This window comes from Macaca nemestrina, assembly GCF_043159975.1.
Source record: "Macaca nemestrina isolate mMacNem1 chromosome 4 unlocalized genomic scaffold, mMacNem.hap1 SUPER_4_unloc_1, whole genome shotgun sequence".
Taxonomy (NCBI): Eukaryota; Metazoa; Chordata; class Mammalia; order Primates; family Cercopithecidae; genus Macaca; species Macaca nemestrina.
In genome coordinates this window covers 519,821-534,604 of record NW_027257554.1, presented here as the reverse complement: position 1 = coordinate 534,604, position 14,784 = coordinate 519,821, and the positions used below count along the sequence as shown (strand labels likewise).

The window sequence follows — 14,784 nt, the reverse complement described above, 5'->3', positions numbered from 1 at the left end:
TAATCATGGCAACATTTCCTTGATCCTTAAAAAAGCCACCTAACAGCAGTTGCATTCCACCCCCTTCCTTAAAATTAATAGAATTTACCAAACTAGGTGAAATCAGTCTTCATGAGAAAGTGACAAATCAGTGTTCACACAATGGCATAATAGCTGGGCATACAGTGTATGTCAACATCCCAAACTAAGCACCCATCACAGTTATTCCCAATTCGCAGGAAAGCTAGAAAAATTAGAAGGCTTAAAACATAATTATAAATGAAAATAACAAGAAACCAAAGTTTCTGAGGAGCATTTGTTAGCCAAGCAAGGAAAGCCATTAACCAGTGCTGATTACATTGCATTTGATTACAGCAGCCAAAGACGTGTCCAGAGGAAGAGACGTTTAAAGATTAGTCTTTCGGTAAGAATGGTTGCTTAACAAGTTCACACTACTGGGCTACACCAATCGTCAATTAAAAAGCAAGGCAAACGAGTATGAGTCATTTTCCTTAATTCTTAATACGTCAAAAGTTACCACATTGGCCAAACTGGTCTCCAACTCCTGACCTCAGGTGATCCGCCCGCCCCGGCCTCCCAAAGCGCTGGGATTACCGGCGTGAGCCACCACGCCTGGCTGAGAAGTGTTTGACAGAGGCTGCGGGGAGGCTCCTGTCCCTTCCTGGGACATCCACATCCCACACAGTTTCCCATATCGACTATGACACTCGAAGCATCACAGCAAGGGCAGCTGCATCCCCGCAGTTCTCTGCACTAATGCCACAGCTGCGTGACCAGCCACAGCCCTGGAGCTGCCACTCAGCCTTACCGTGCTGGCACAAGCACAACAGAAACTACCACGCCCCCAAGAGGGAGGAGTGGGGACCCAGGGGAGTGAACCAGGAGGGAGGAATGCGGCCCAGGGGAGTAGGGAGGAGTGGGGGCCCTGGGGAGTGAACTATGAGGGAGGCGTGGGGGCCCAGGGCAGTGAACCAGGAGGGAGGCGTGGGGGCCCAGGGCAGTGAACCAGGAGGGAGGCGTGGGGGCCCAGGGCAGTGAACCAGGAGGGAGGTGTGGGGGCCCAGGGCAGTGAACCAGGAGGGAGGTGTGGGGGCCCAGGGCAGTGAACCAGGAGGGAGGTGTGGGGGCCCAGGGCAGTGAACCAGGAGGGAGGCGTGGGGGCCCAGGGTAGTGAACCAGGAGGGAGGTGTGGGCACACAGGAGAGTGAAACAGGAGGGAGGAGGGTGGAGTTCGGCCCAGGGAGTGAACCAGGAGGGAGGAGTGTGGTCCAGGGGAGTGAGCCAGGAAGGAGGAGGGAGGAATGCGGTCCGGGGAATGAACCACGAGGGAGGAGTGCAGTCCATGGCAGTAGGGAGTGCGGTCCAGGGGAGTGAACAAGGAGCCTCTGGGGGTAGCAAGTTCACACACCACAAATACCTCCCAATCCATCCGCGTGCAGGGAGGGGATGGAAACCATGCAGGACCTGCAGCGCTTTCTCCTCGCAGAAGAGGAGTGAGGATACTGACTCATACATGAAATCAGAGCTAAAGTTCTACCACGGTGGGGAGACGCTTCACAGATCCAAATGGGTGCAAAAAGAAGCCAATCATACAAGAGCAGTGGATGGAAAGGGGTCAGAAATTTAAGCCTGTAACAAGCTTTCAGAAAAAACTTCACTTGATCTGCAAGATGACTGCAGCTCTGCCTGATCATTTCTGCAAATGTCTAACTCGCGATGAGCCATCTCAGAGCCATTCAAGAGGAGTAACAAAATCAAAACACCAAGGCATCCTCCGTATTTTAGATAGCCTGCAACAGTATGGAAATAAGCAGCGGTGCCAGAGCTTTCAAGTTTGTTTGAAGTAAATTCCAGCATGAGGGCAGCATCTTTCTGGCTGAAGCAATGAGGTGGGCCCCTGCTAACCGCATGGGAGACCAGCTTTCAGCTAAGGTGATGTCAAGGGTCTGCAAACCATGATCCCCGACCGAGCCTTGGCCAGGGAACCAGAAGTGATTTTTACACTTTGAAGTTTTAACAAAAGAAATATATGTAGAGACTTCTGTGACCCATAAAGCATAACACGTCACCTACCCTGCCCTTTACAGGAGCTTCTAGCTTTGGTGTCAGTTGCAAAGTGTTTCTATAAAATAATGTCACTGATTCTCAAGCATGCCAGGAAAAGTCACACTTCTGAACAACCCTCAATGGAGATGCACCATCCTGTGTGTTTCACACAGATTTTAGTTTATTGAAAGCCAAAATAAGGGAGATAATTCAGCTAAGTATTATAGTAACACAATTTGAGATACTTAATGATGTGTGACAACAGAACAATTGGCATTCCTGTGAGAAAATAAACTAGCTCAAACACAAAATAACAAATCAAAGCATGTTTCAGCCTCTCAAAGTGATCAGTGAAATTGGGAATAACTTTCAGTTAAATGATACTTAAAAAAAAAAAAAGCAAAAACAAATACCACTACACCGTCACTCCTTAAATTTATTTAACTACTGCTGCAAAATAAAGTGGAGAGATTTCTTACTGCAGGTCATCGTTACCATGAAATAGACCTCTGTGCAGGCTCAGGCCCTCCAGCTCACAAAGGCAGGGGAAGGGAGGAGAAACGATGGCCAGAAAGAAAGGGACAGGGCGATCATGACCTAATCAGCAATTGTACCCTCCCACCTTTCTTCTGGACTTAAAATTTTGGAGCCATCTGGGTTTACCTTCCTATATCCATAAGTCAGCAAGTTCTCGAAGCCAGAAATCTGCAATGCTTCTGGCATGCTTCTGGCAGCCAAGTCCTCTCGGCCTTCCCCTATGTTTTAAGGCCCCATCAGCTCATCCCTGGATAGTATCAATGGCCTTGGAGCTCCAGTCAACCTTGCACTCCACAGACTCAAGTATGCCAAGAGCCACTCGAGGTTGCCACTGCTATGACCAAAAGCTTTCAGAGACAGTCGCCAGCACTGCACAAATCCATGTAGCTTCACCAGGCACAAAGGGGCTCCAGCATTCCATCCAGTCTCTCTCTGCTACCATAGCTGTGAGTCTATGATGTGTCAGGAAGGGAAGGAAGACACCATGTAGATCATCTCATTTAAGCTTCAGTGTCACAAGGTGGATTTTGTCATGCCCATTTTATGGATAGGGAAAGCTTTAAGGAGGGCAAGCACAAGGCCCTGCTGACACAGCAGCGAGCTCCACAGAGGCCCGGGCGTGACCACCATCCCACGCTCCCTGGGTCCTGATGTCCACTCCTCCCCCGTGGGAGCCTGATCCTGGGTCTGCCTGAATTGCTACCATTCCTAAGACATGACTCACGTCTGCCCACCTCCTCCTCTGTTTCCCACAGCCCAGAGGCATGTGCTCTTCCATCCAGCCAGACATCACACTTCAGCACCTGCACCTGACACCACTTCAGCCAAAAGCTTCTCTCAAACCTCTCCCCACACCTGCCGGTCACACAGGTCTGCACCCATCGCCTTTCTCACACGAATTCTCACGTATTCCTGTGTAGCACCATCCAACTGATTACAGTCTGAGAGGAGGAAGCTCTGTCGATAAGTCCACATTCTACTTTGCTCCCAGCATTCCGTCTTGCATGAGGCAACCAATTAACAGCAAATTCATTTCAGCACAACATTTCCATTTGAAGAAAAGCAGGGCCCAGAGCTCTGGTCATAATTAAAAGCTTGTTTCATTTGTCATTTGAAATTCCATGTACTGCTGCAACAGCAACACTCCCTCCTCACCAGGCTTTGCCTAAAGGACGTCTCTCTTCCAGCGCACGACTCCCATCAGAACCCCGGCAGCAAGAGCCACGCAGGTTTCCCAGTGCCTCCGGCCGCAGCTTCCATGCTGGGCCAGCACTGACACGACGGGAGTGGTGCCCCCAACAACTACAGGATCGGAAGCTGGCCGACTGCTCTGTAGAATGGAGACATGTTAGTAATCCCTGACATTTCCACTGACAGGCTGCTCAGCTAAACTGGGAAAAATCCACAAAATAGAAAGAACCCATGGGGAGCACTTCTCTCTCCAACCTGGCAGCAAACGGTGGCTGTGCAGACGACCTCTTCGGGAAAACCATCGACTGCATCTCAGGTCAGCAACAGCCCCGCTGAGGGCCAAAAAATCAGCTCCCCCCGGCCCTCACTTCCTAAGGGTCAGCCCTCCCAGGCCACCTCCCCTGGAAGATCAGCTCTGACGCACCCACGACGGTCAGGAACCGGCTCTGGGACTCATTTGCCAGGCTCCTGCCCACCGCCCTCTCTCTTCTTCCTCCTCCATCTCCCTCTTCACTCCCATCCTCCCTCCCCCTTTCACTTCCCTTCTCTCCTTTCCTCTCCCTCCTTCATTTCCTTTCAGTCTTCACCTTCCTCACTGCACTTCCCCACCCAACTGAGCTGACGCATTCTCAGGTCAGTAGAGGGTTTTCTTTCACTCTGTTTTTATTGCAACGATCATTCTTAATGAACAGAAACCTGTTTTGGACCATGTGGATGCCGCCTCATGACCAACTGCTGCCCCGCGGCTTCGTGTCCACTCAGTGTCCTCACGGCGCAGGTGCCCAGCAGTATGGCTGTGACCAGGGGTAGCAACATGGGACATGGGAGAAATATCCCAGCCAAGAGGCTCTGCAAAGCCTTCCCAGCAAACCGGAGCAAGGCCGAAGGCGGTAGGGAGAGCGCCGTGCTCATGATGTAGGTAGTTCAGCTTCGGCAAACTGTCCATCGACTGCAAATTACTTTGTTTCCATGGTTACAAAAGGACCATAAGCATTCTGAAATATGTTCTTGGTTTCATGTTTGCGAAATCTAAGCAACATTATATGAAAAATCACTGAATTCTGCCCGAGGCTCCAGGGGTGTTTTCCTCTCGGAAAGGAGCCCCTTCCGGGACTTGGGATTGAGTGACAGCCTTCAATCACGGTTATCCTGGTGGTAACAGGGAACTCCTCAGCCTGCCGGGAGCTGGGGCCCTCGACAGCCTCACGGCTCCACACACCAGTGTTCCAAGGATCACACGTGTGCAGATAGCAAAGCTTGCTGCACACACGCCAGGTGCTAACAAGCCCCAAACTTCTCACTCATACTTGTTAACCACATCTCTTCTCTCAGTCTCCACAGCGTTTCACACTCTGCCTTTGTATAGAGATGAACCAGGCATCCTGAGCCCCACAAAGATTCAACTTCTTCCGGGGAGAGGGGTGCATCTTTCCATCACGGGGTCCTCACTCGAGCTGGCATAGGATTTGCAGAGTGGGCGAGTCTAACGTTGATTATACTTTCTCAATATTCCCTTCACACCCCTCCAAAAACAAGAGTACTGCCAGCTTCTTACCGAGGTTGTAATGAGGAAAAATATTTTTCTCTTATTTGTCACTTTTTAACGTAATACTAGTGAAGAATGTGACTCTGCATGCACACTGTAAGCACCTACGGCGTGAACATTCTGCTCTCCAGTGACTGTATTCACAGGTCACAAAGACAAAACTTCTCCATAGTAGCCAAATATATATATATATTTTAACACGACTTCCACTCATCTGAAAGTCACAGATGTGGCTTTTCCTTCATAAAAAGATCCAAATGATCCACAAGCCAGGTTTAATAAACACGTTGGTCCAGGTGGGAAAATGACCCCTCAGTCTCCGTCCCCTCAAAGACCAGGGCACCCAGGAAACTGCGCTCTCCAGTAAATGACAGCCGGCAGGATTCCCTAAGTAAGCAACCGGAAGATTCCCATCTCGCAGAGCGCGCCTTTCAACAACAAAGAACAGACTACCCAACTGAGGACTGAGGCAGTAAAGCAACATATTTTCGGCCGGGTGTGGCGGCTCACGCTTGTAATCCAGCACGTTGGGAGGAGGTGGCAGGTGGATCACAAGGTCAGGCGATCGAGACCACCCTGGTTAACACGGTGAAACCTCCGTCTCTACCAAAAATACAAAAATTAGCCAGGCTTGGTAGCGGGCACCTGTAGTCCCAGCTACTCGGAAGGCTGAGGCAGGAGAATGGAGTGAAGCAGGGAGGCAGAGTTTGCAGTGAGCCGAGATCACGCCACTGCACTCCAGCCTGGGCAAGAGAGCGAGACTTCGTCTCAAAAAAAAAAAAAAAAAAAAAAATTAAAAATGTGTCCTCATGTTTTGGCCTTTGAGACAAAGCCTCTTATTTAATCGAGTTCTGACTGAATTTGACTCACAGTACTCTGGCAGATTCTTCATTTTCTGGTGAGACAGACAAATGTCACAGGGTGAGGGCAATGCCAGCCCTTTCAGGGTCAGCTTTTTGAGGAGTGATATCTGGCAGAACACAACCCAACACCATAGTAGGATCCCCCACCCAACCACTTAGACGCTTTCTGGTACTTACTCTGTCTGCTTGTTTCCCTTTCTTGAATTCAGCTGGGGGGAAAAAAAAACCCAAAAAATTCAAAACCAAAAACAAACAGCCCATGTGTTTTTGTGTCTGAAAAGCTAATACATCCACATCCAACTTTCTAAATGAGACCACGGCAGGTATGATGGTCACCGAACAGTGGCCACTGTTAACAAAATACAAAGTCTTCTGCAAACATGAACGAGTTTCTAGGAATACGAAAGTCAAGGGAATTTACTTCACATATTAAAGCTGTCAAGGGTGCTCATCAAAAATGTACTTAGAAGTTTTCCTTTAAAGTTATTTTTGAAGATTTTTAAGTTGCAATACTTAAAAGCCTCTGGGAAAAGAAAGGATACAGGTATCTGGAAGATTTATACTAAATGGTTTTCATGTCTTTTTGATAAAATTAAATAAGATCAGCCTTGAAGTAATGGGTTCCACTACTCTGAGGCTGTGGATGGAATCCACAACCCCAAGAGACAATTGAATAAACAGCAAGGCTGCACACACAGGACACAGGTAGTGAGCCAGCCTGACTAGTTGTCAGCTTCTGGGTCAGTTCTAGCCAGTTCTGCCGAGGCCCCACTGGAGATGAAAACCTGCCCTTTAGAAGCCTTCAATCCCCACCTTTCAAAATCTAATCCTCTTCAACTGAGGCCCGAGTCCAAAAATCTACTGACATCTTAGCCCTCGTTAGGCCAGCTGTCCCCCAGCCTTTCTGGCACCAGGGATGGGTTTCATGGAAGACAATTTTTTGGGGGGTTGGTTTTGAATTGCAACTCTTCCACCTCAGGTCAGGCATCGGATCCTCATAAGGAGCACCTCCGAGATCCCTCAAATACAGTTTACGATAGGGTCCCAGCGCCTAGGAGAACACACAGCTTATGATAGGGTCTCAGCGCCTAGGAGAACACGCGGCTTATGATAGGGCCCCAGCACCTAGGAAAACATGCGGCTTACGAACAGGTATTATACCTAGGAGAACAGGTATTAAATGAGTTGGTAAAGCCAAAATCCACCCGATCTACCACTCCAAAACAAACATACACCACTGCCCAATATTGATGTGAGCCAAAAACATGGAAGTCCTGAGGGCCCACACTGACCACAGCCAGACACCACTTCTGCAAGAAGCAAGCACGCGCCTAGAGATCACCCGTGATGACCCAGGAGAGCAGTTTGAGCAGAGACAAACGTGAAGGAGAGGCACATGGGCCAGGGTGCTGGGTGTGCCCGTCTTTGTGACCTCACTGAGATTGCTGACCTCTGGCCCTTGGTGTCCGTCCTATGGAGGAGGCAGCCCCCAAATCCCTGCCTCCCTTCAGCACTGACTGAGGTGGCTCTGAAGTCTCCCCAGGGCTGAGACTGCTTCCAAATCCTGTTAACTGCACACCCACATAAAAAACAATAAACAAAATATCAAGTATGCAGACAGGAAAAGAAAAGTATGGGAATCCCCCCTGATTCAACAGGCATTTAAAAAGTAACAGGAAAATTGTGATAGTCTTTAAACAACCACCAGCTATCACGTCCTGTTGAAATGTTTTAGCTAATCAGGAATATCTTTACCAAGCACCTGTGTGTTCAGGAAATCAGTTGACAGATTCCAAATAACCTCGGAGCCTGTGACTTGACCCCCACTCACGTGCATCACCTCTCCAGAGGAACGAGCCCTGGACACCATTCAAATGGTGAGGAACAGGAACAAGCGTAGCTTTCCCTCAACACCACAAAACAAGCTCGACCCCTAGAAGCCTGGAGAACAGCGACGTTTGTTTAGATGTTTTCCCACTGACCTTGTCAGAGCAAACGTTTCCATCCCACACTGCCCAGTGTTTTACTCTCCCTGGGATACCAGCAGCTGTCAACTCTCAACAAGCAGGAAACAGAGGCCAAGCTGACAGGAGGCCTCTCTCCATTCCCTACTGAATTCACTCAGGACACGGATGTTCCCAAACACACACGGCCCCGAGTATTCCACACCTGGAGAACATTCAAACAACAGACGCTGCAAAGACGTTCCCCTAAAGAGAAACTCAGTTTCTAACTTCCCTTAGGGAAAAATATGAGACCCAGAACTTTCCAGAAAATCAAGTGTGGGAGGAAGCCACTCACCTCTGGCACTTCCTAACCCTGCCTTCCCGCAGGTGCTCAGGAATGCCCCCGCAACAGCCCCGTCCACCCAGGATGACAGCAGGCCTCAGACAGCCAGCACCTGGGCAGCTGGAAAAGCAACCCCAGGGTGAAAATGCCATCCCAGGCACCACTTCCCGGAGCCCCTCAGCAAGAAAAACAGAGGCAGGGCAGAACCGAGGGCTGACTGGAGGCTGGGGAGCCACAGACCCGCACAGCTCAATCGTCGGACATGCTCTTCTGTGGACAGAGCCCAGGGAGAGGCCAGCACAGAGATCCTCGTGCCAGCTCCATGGGCCAGCGTCCTCCAGGGCTGCAAGTTTGTGATCACAGCTTCAGAATTTGGTTCCAGAATCTTCCGGAATCAAAGACACACCAAACTGTAAAACTGCCAGGACAGCAGGGCCCAGGAGCAGGCTCAGGGGAGGACCACGTAGAAACCCCACACACAGCACACACGTGTGCATGCTTACTCCACACATGCCATCCCTTCACCCAATACTATACACGCAAACGCATGTATGCACTCCATACACACCCTCAAATACCCTCACCAAATGTGATGCATGTACACACTCCACACACATCCTCAAATACATACGACACACATGAACATGCTCACTCCACCCACGCCTGCTAAATACACTCACCACACATGCACAAACGTGACACACGTGCACACTCATTCCAGACATCACACCCCTCACCAAGTACACAGGTGCACACGCCCCCAAGTCCAGAACCTGCAGACTCCACAAGCTTTGGTTTCCCCCACTGTTTCTCTCAGCACATGAGATCCACACACAGGTGTCATTTACTGACATCTAACACCCGGGGAGGCCCTTAGACAGAACTGCAGTCACAAGTCGGCTTCATTCAGGCATTCATCACCAGCCTCCTGAAGCCACCTCCTGTCCCCACGGGGAGCGGGGGCCGAGACCGGAGACATCACTGGGCTTACAGATCCCCAAGGCTGGCAACCCAGAGAAATCAAGAGGGCTCAGCCACGGCCCTGGAGGGAGACGGGTACTGGCTCAGGTATGCGAAATAGGAGTCCTCATTTCCGTACAGTGTCACCTATGACAGCATAAGGTGAAAGCCAGTGGTTTGGCATTCCTGGGATAGACAGTCCTGAAATTACAAGGGAAGCTTTTTACTCCTCCCCTCTGAACACATGAGGTCCATGGTCCCCTCACATCTAACACTGGGAATACGAATCAGTGACTCCTTCTCCACCTGAGGACCACCCAAGAGGATCCACACACCTGCTACAACAGCGGCACCGCACCTGGTCAGCAGGGGAGCAAAGCAAATCCCACCTTTATGACTAAAACTGGATTACCCCGACACTGGCAGCCTGCAGTGTGTATATCCTCAAGCCCCCACATCTGCACCACCTGCAAGAGGAACACAAGCCCTTAGTCCCAGGTTCTCAGGACGGCCTGTGAGGTGGATGCTGGCACCTTCTCATCTCCCAGTGGAGAGGAGAGAAGGCCAGGGTTAGGACTGGTGTATCAGGAGGGTCGGGGTTCAAACCCCATCTGCCTCACAAAGCACCCCTTCCCGTTCAAGTGACTTCTATCATCAGCCTTAAAATGTACCACAGTTACCAGCAATTCTGAGTGTTGTTCCTTAGGACGTCATAAGCAAACATTTTGTTAGAAATATTTTGCCAAATCTGCTTTCAAAATCCTATGTTATGAAATGACAAATGAAAATTTGAGCTATGAAATAAAGCACATAGTTAAATGAATCCCAAAATGACTATCGCGAAGGAAACTTTAACTTGAAGTGAAAAATATCCTCTAAATGACATCAGCCAGAATTATCTTCAATCATTACTGATCCCACATGCTTCATGAATTATACAACATCATCTCAGATATGAACTTAAAACCATTAGCTGAATGCACGTTTCAGCACAACCAAAGTTCTGCTATAATAAGCAGCACAGGCATCTCTGGAAAGGATTTTAATTGGGACTACAAACGATGCGCACGATTGTGGTAAGAGGTTTCATGCTGGCTGTTCTCCAAGGTGTGACACAGAGAAACACCACTAACCTCGAAGACACCTGCTGCTTTGTAATGAGATGAGAGACGATGTGGACGGACTACTGTAAATATTTGAAAAGGAGAAACAATACAAGGAAAGAATCGTATCAGTTTCCCTTTACATTCTTAGAAAAAAACGATTTTTCTTTTCGGATGATTTAAGAAGAAAATGACATTTCTGGATTTTTTTTTTTTAACTTTTCTTTCTGAGACAGGGTCTTGGCTCTGTCACCAAGATTGGAGTATAGTGGAGCAATCGCAGCTCACTGTAACCTTAAGTGATCTTCCCACCTCAGCCTCCAGAGTAGCAGGGACCACAGGCACGCACCACCACACTCAGCTAATTTTTCTGTTATACAGATGTGGTCTTGCTATGCTGTCCAGGCTGGTCTTGAACCCCTTGGCCTCAAGTGATCCTCCTGCCTTGACCTCCCAAAGATTTAACCTAAGCGACCATGTCTTATCGGAAAATAGACATTAGAGCAAATGCATTTCTATAAGATTTTCTGCCTCTTTTCACTGGGGAAAAAGGTAACTTGCCTCCAAGGGTCGGAGACAAAGCTGTTACTGCAGACAAGAACGCTGTGCATTCCGGGAACCGCTACACCACGAGGCACGGCCGTGCACCCTGGACGCAGGAGTAACAAACAAGGCTAGCACAGGCCGATGTTGGCCCTCTCCAGAAGCAGGCCTATCCTTCCTCCTCTCCTCAGCCCCCTCCTCTCCCTTCAGGCCTCAGTGGCTGCTGACAGGGGAGAGGCCACAACTAGAGGAGGCTCTCAACTCCACCAGGGACAGGAGCCCCGGACGCTGGGGACTCAACTGCTGCCCTCCGTGCCCACCTCCTTCTGGTCCAGCCTTCTCAGGAGCCAGACGTGGCCACTTTGACCCTCTTTCCCTTCTGTGGCTCCTACAAAAACCAGTTCAGCGAGCCCAGGCGCCTCACACTCCAGGGACACCCGGCACAGGCCCCCTTCATGACCTTATCCAAGCTCCTGGGGCCAGAAGGGTCTTGCAATGTTTCACTTTCCAGTTGACCATCCCCAGCCTGAAATCCAAAGTGCTCCGAAGAGTATTTCCTTCGAGTGTCATGAGGAAGTTCGGAATGTTTCAGGTTTCGAGCATTTTGGAGTAGGGACTCTCAGCCTTAATTTGAACCTCTTCAAGGAAGTCACACACTGAAGTCCCCGATGTCCACCCTACACAATCCCAGCACACCCTCTGAAGTCCTCAGCAACAGATTTTCTTTCTTCAAAAATAACCACAAGTCACAAACTCACACGCAATCACAGAAGGGGGCTCTGGACACCCACACAGATGATGAAATTTAACTGTCACATTTTTACCTGGGTAATTTAAAGTTATTTCTCAAAACACACCTGTTTTACTGAGTTGCATTTTAAGGTGAACACACACAAATCATTTCAGGGAAACAAACGTCACTTTGGGCTGCGTGTGGTTTCTTGACTCCCGTGAATAACTCAGCGTTCACCCTCACTTCTGGATAAGGGAGAAGATACAAAGAAATCTGTTAAAACAAAGACATGAAAACAAGTTTAAGAAGGGTTTGAAAGGTTCCTCCTGTCCCCCTTGGAGGGGAGAGGAGGACGCCTGGAAAGCTCACGGGGGACAGGAGCACAGCCTCCTCGGTGTGCCATGGACGCCACCTCGCCAAGGGGAGAGGATGATGCCTGGAAGGCTCACAGGGGTGGGAGCACAGCCTCCTCAGTGCTTTCTACATTCAGCAGCTTCAGAAATTCCCGTAGAAGCAGAACACATGAGAACTGAGACCGGAACATCCCAAAGAAAGGGGACGAGGGGTCAAAAAAAGCATTCGATCATTACCAAGGAGCGCGGGCATGAAGCCTCTTCAAAGACCATGTGAGAAGTCATTCATAGGCGTTTCAGAAAATAAGGGTAGCGCGAGATTGCTCGATCAGCTCAAACAGCCTGCCGTCCCTCAGGCCATGAAGTCTCTGAGTTGAGCCTCTCAGTGAGCAGAAGTCACTCGCATCTCTGCCAGAGAAAGTACTACAAGCCGACACATAACCTCATGAAACCTGGGCTTCAGCCCGTCGACAACAGTGCGTCTGACATAGTACATCCCTCCAGATGGTTAAAGACCCCAGGGGTTTCTCAGACAACCTCAAAGGGCTGTGTCTGTCCAGCCCCCTTTCCAAGTTCTGGAGGATTTTTCCTGGTGTACTATAAGAAGCATGCTCCAAAAGAGACGTAATTAACTGGCTGGGGGTCCTCTTAATTTTGAAATTAGAAACACACTTGGCCAGGCACGGTGGCTCATGCTTGTGATCTCAGTAATTTGGGAGGCTGAGGCAGCTGGACTGCTTAAGTCCAGGAGTTCGAGTCCAGCCTGGGCAATATTGCAAAATTCCATCTCTACAAAAAATACAAAAATAAGTCAGGCATGGGGACATGTGGGACATGTGCCTGTGGGTCCTGGCTACTCAGGAGACTGAGGCAGGAGGATCGCTTGAGCCTGGGAGGTTGAGACTGTAATAAGCTGTGCTCACACCACTGCCTGGGCAACAAAAAGGTTTTTTTTGCCTGTCTCAATAAAACCAAAGAGAAAAAGAATTATATACCTGACTAGGCCAAAATAAAAGAGGCCTTGTGGAACCACCTGAAACACAGCTGCAAATTCTGGCAGGGCCTCCCCTGGCTTGATTTGTGGTGAGTGTAGGACCACTCTGAAGGATAGGACCCCAGGAACCTTCCGAGACTAGACCTTACAGTACAACTTCCCTTCGCTGGATGGAACACTGGCCTTGGAGCCTAGGACACCCTGGGGCAGTGCCACCATCCTGAGGCCACCATGGCACAAGGAGGCCCTACCATCATGAAGCCTGGGACGTCCGTCAGAGCAGTGCCACCCACCTGAGGTCGCCATGCCAGGGGAGCCTGGACATCATGAAGCCTGGGACATCCTGAGGCAGTGCCACGAACCCGAGACTGCTGTGACACAAGGGGGCCCTGGTGCCACTGAGAGTCTGCACAGCAGGTCCAAGGCCAGGCCAGGAGTGAAGAGGCTCCACATCCTTTCCATCCCTCCAGCTGATTCCACAGACGTCTTGGAGCAGAAATGCATCACCCTCAACGTCCACGGGTAAGTTTTTGGCCACAGAATCTGGAAGCATAAAAGATGGTTCTGGGCTGGTTGGTTGTCGACTCGGACCTGTCCTCTTTCCACACAAAACCTGGCTCACACCAAGCAGCGTCTACGTCCTGGAAGACCTGCTAAACACAAGTACAGTTACAAAGCAGAGAAACTGGAGGGGCCCGGGCTGTGCTCCAGTGGCACCAGCGTTTCTCAGGAAGACCCCGGGCATTACAGAATCCAGGACAAGGGCTTCTTGGGATCCAGGACATGGAACAAGAACCCATTCCCCGGTCCTGTTGAATGTGAATCGGCTGAGGGCCAATTCCCTCCCTCGGAGGACTGAGCACCACCCCACAACACATACCAAGGTAATAACAAGCCCGTTACCAGCAGGAGGCTGGTGATGAAGACATGAGGACCAGATGAGCACAAGGGATCCTGACAGATCATCCCTGGCACCGAGCAAGGGGCGGACAGCACCCCCGTTCCTGATGCATCAGCCCTGGCACTGAGCGAGGGGTGGCAGCATGGCCTGTGCCCCTGCAGATGCAGAGGGATGTGAGGGGGGTGCAGGCTGGGCTTGGAGGCTGACTCAACCACCTGAGCTTGCACTTCTGTTCCTCATGGCAGGGAGGCTAGGCACAGGCAGCATTAGGGCTCACCTTGCCCCCGGGCTGCATTTTTTTCCTGCTTATGAGTCGTGCTCACTTTACATGGACAGGCATAGCTATAATAACGGTTCCCTGATTATTTCGCTGCCTACATAAAGGGCTTTCAGAATTCACTTCCATCCTTAGGAAAGGGGGCCAACACCAGCCTGTCTCCCTTAAGATGCAATGTCTCATATGGGGAAAAAAAATCAAGAGAAATCAAATAAAGGCCATAAAATACATCAGTTTCAACATGAAAATTTAATAGTACACTTTAAATTGAAGATGAGTTAATTCACATTTCCAAACCTCTGAAAACACGGTTACTGGGAGGGAGTGGTTTGCAACACACAAAGGCAGCTCTGTAGAAGGGCCCAGGCTGGATGAGGGCTCAAACATCAGAGCAAGGAGAAAGTCTGAATAAACTCTCTCCTGCCCTGCTGCTCTCCTCTTCCAAAAC

At 49.9% G+C, this 14,784-nt stretch overlaps 1 long non-coding RNA gene across 11 annotated transcripts in view; it reads right to left on the bottom strand.

Annotated features, from left to right (window-relative positions):
- The window catches only part of LOC139361026 (uncharacterized), a 570,651-nt gene that overhangs the window by 68,191 nt on the left and 487,676 nt on the right, over nucleotides 1–14,784 (bottom strand). For 10 of the 11 annotated variants that reach the window (XR_011618603.1, XR_011618602.1, XR_011618605.1 and 7 more), the window contains exon 4: nucleotides 11,936–13,701. This is a non-coding gene — a long non-coding RNA (uncharacterized lncRNA). The remainder of the gene's footprint in view (nucleotides 1–11,935; nucleotides 13,702–14,784) is intronic. The other variant, XR_011618601.1, reaches the window with a different exon arrangement.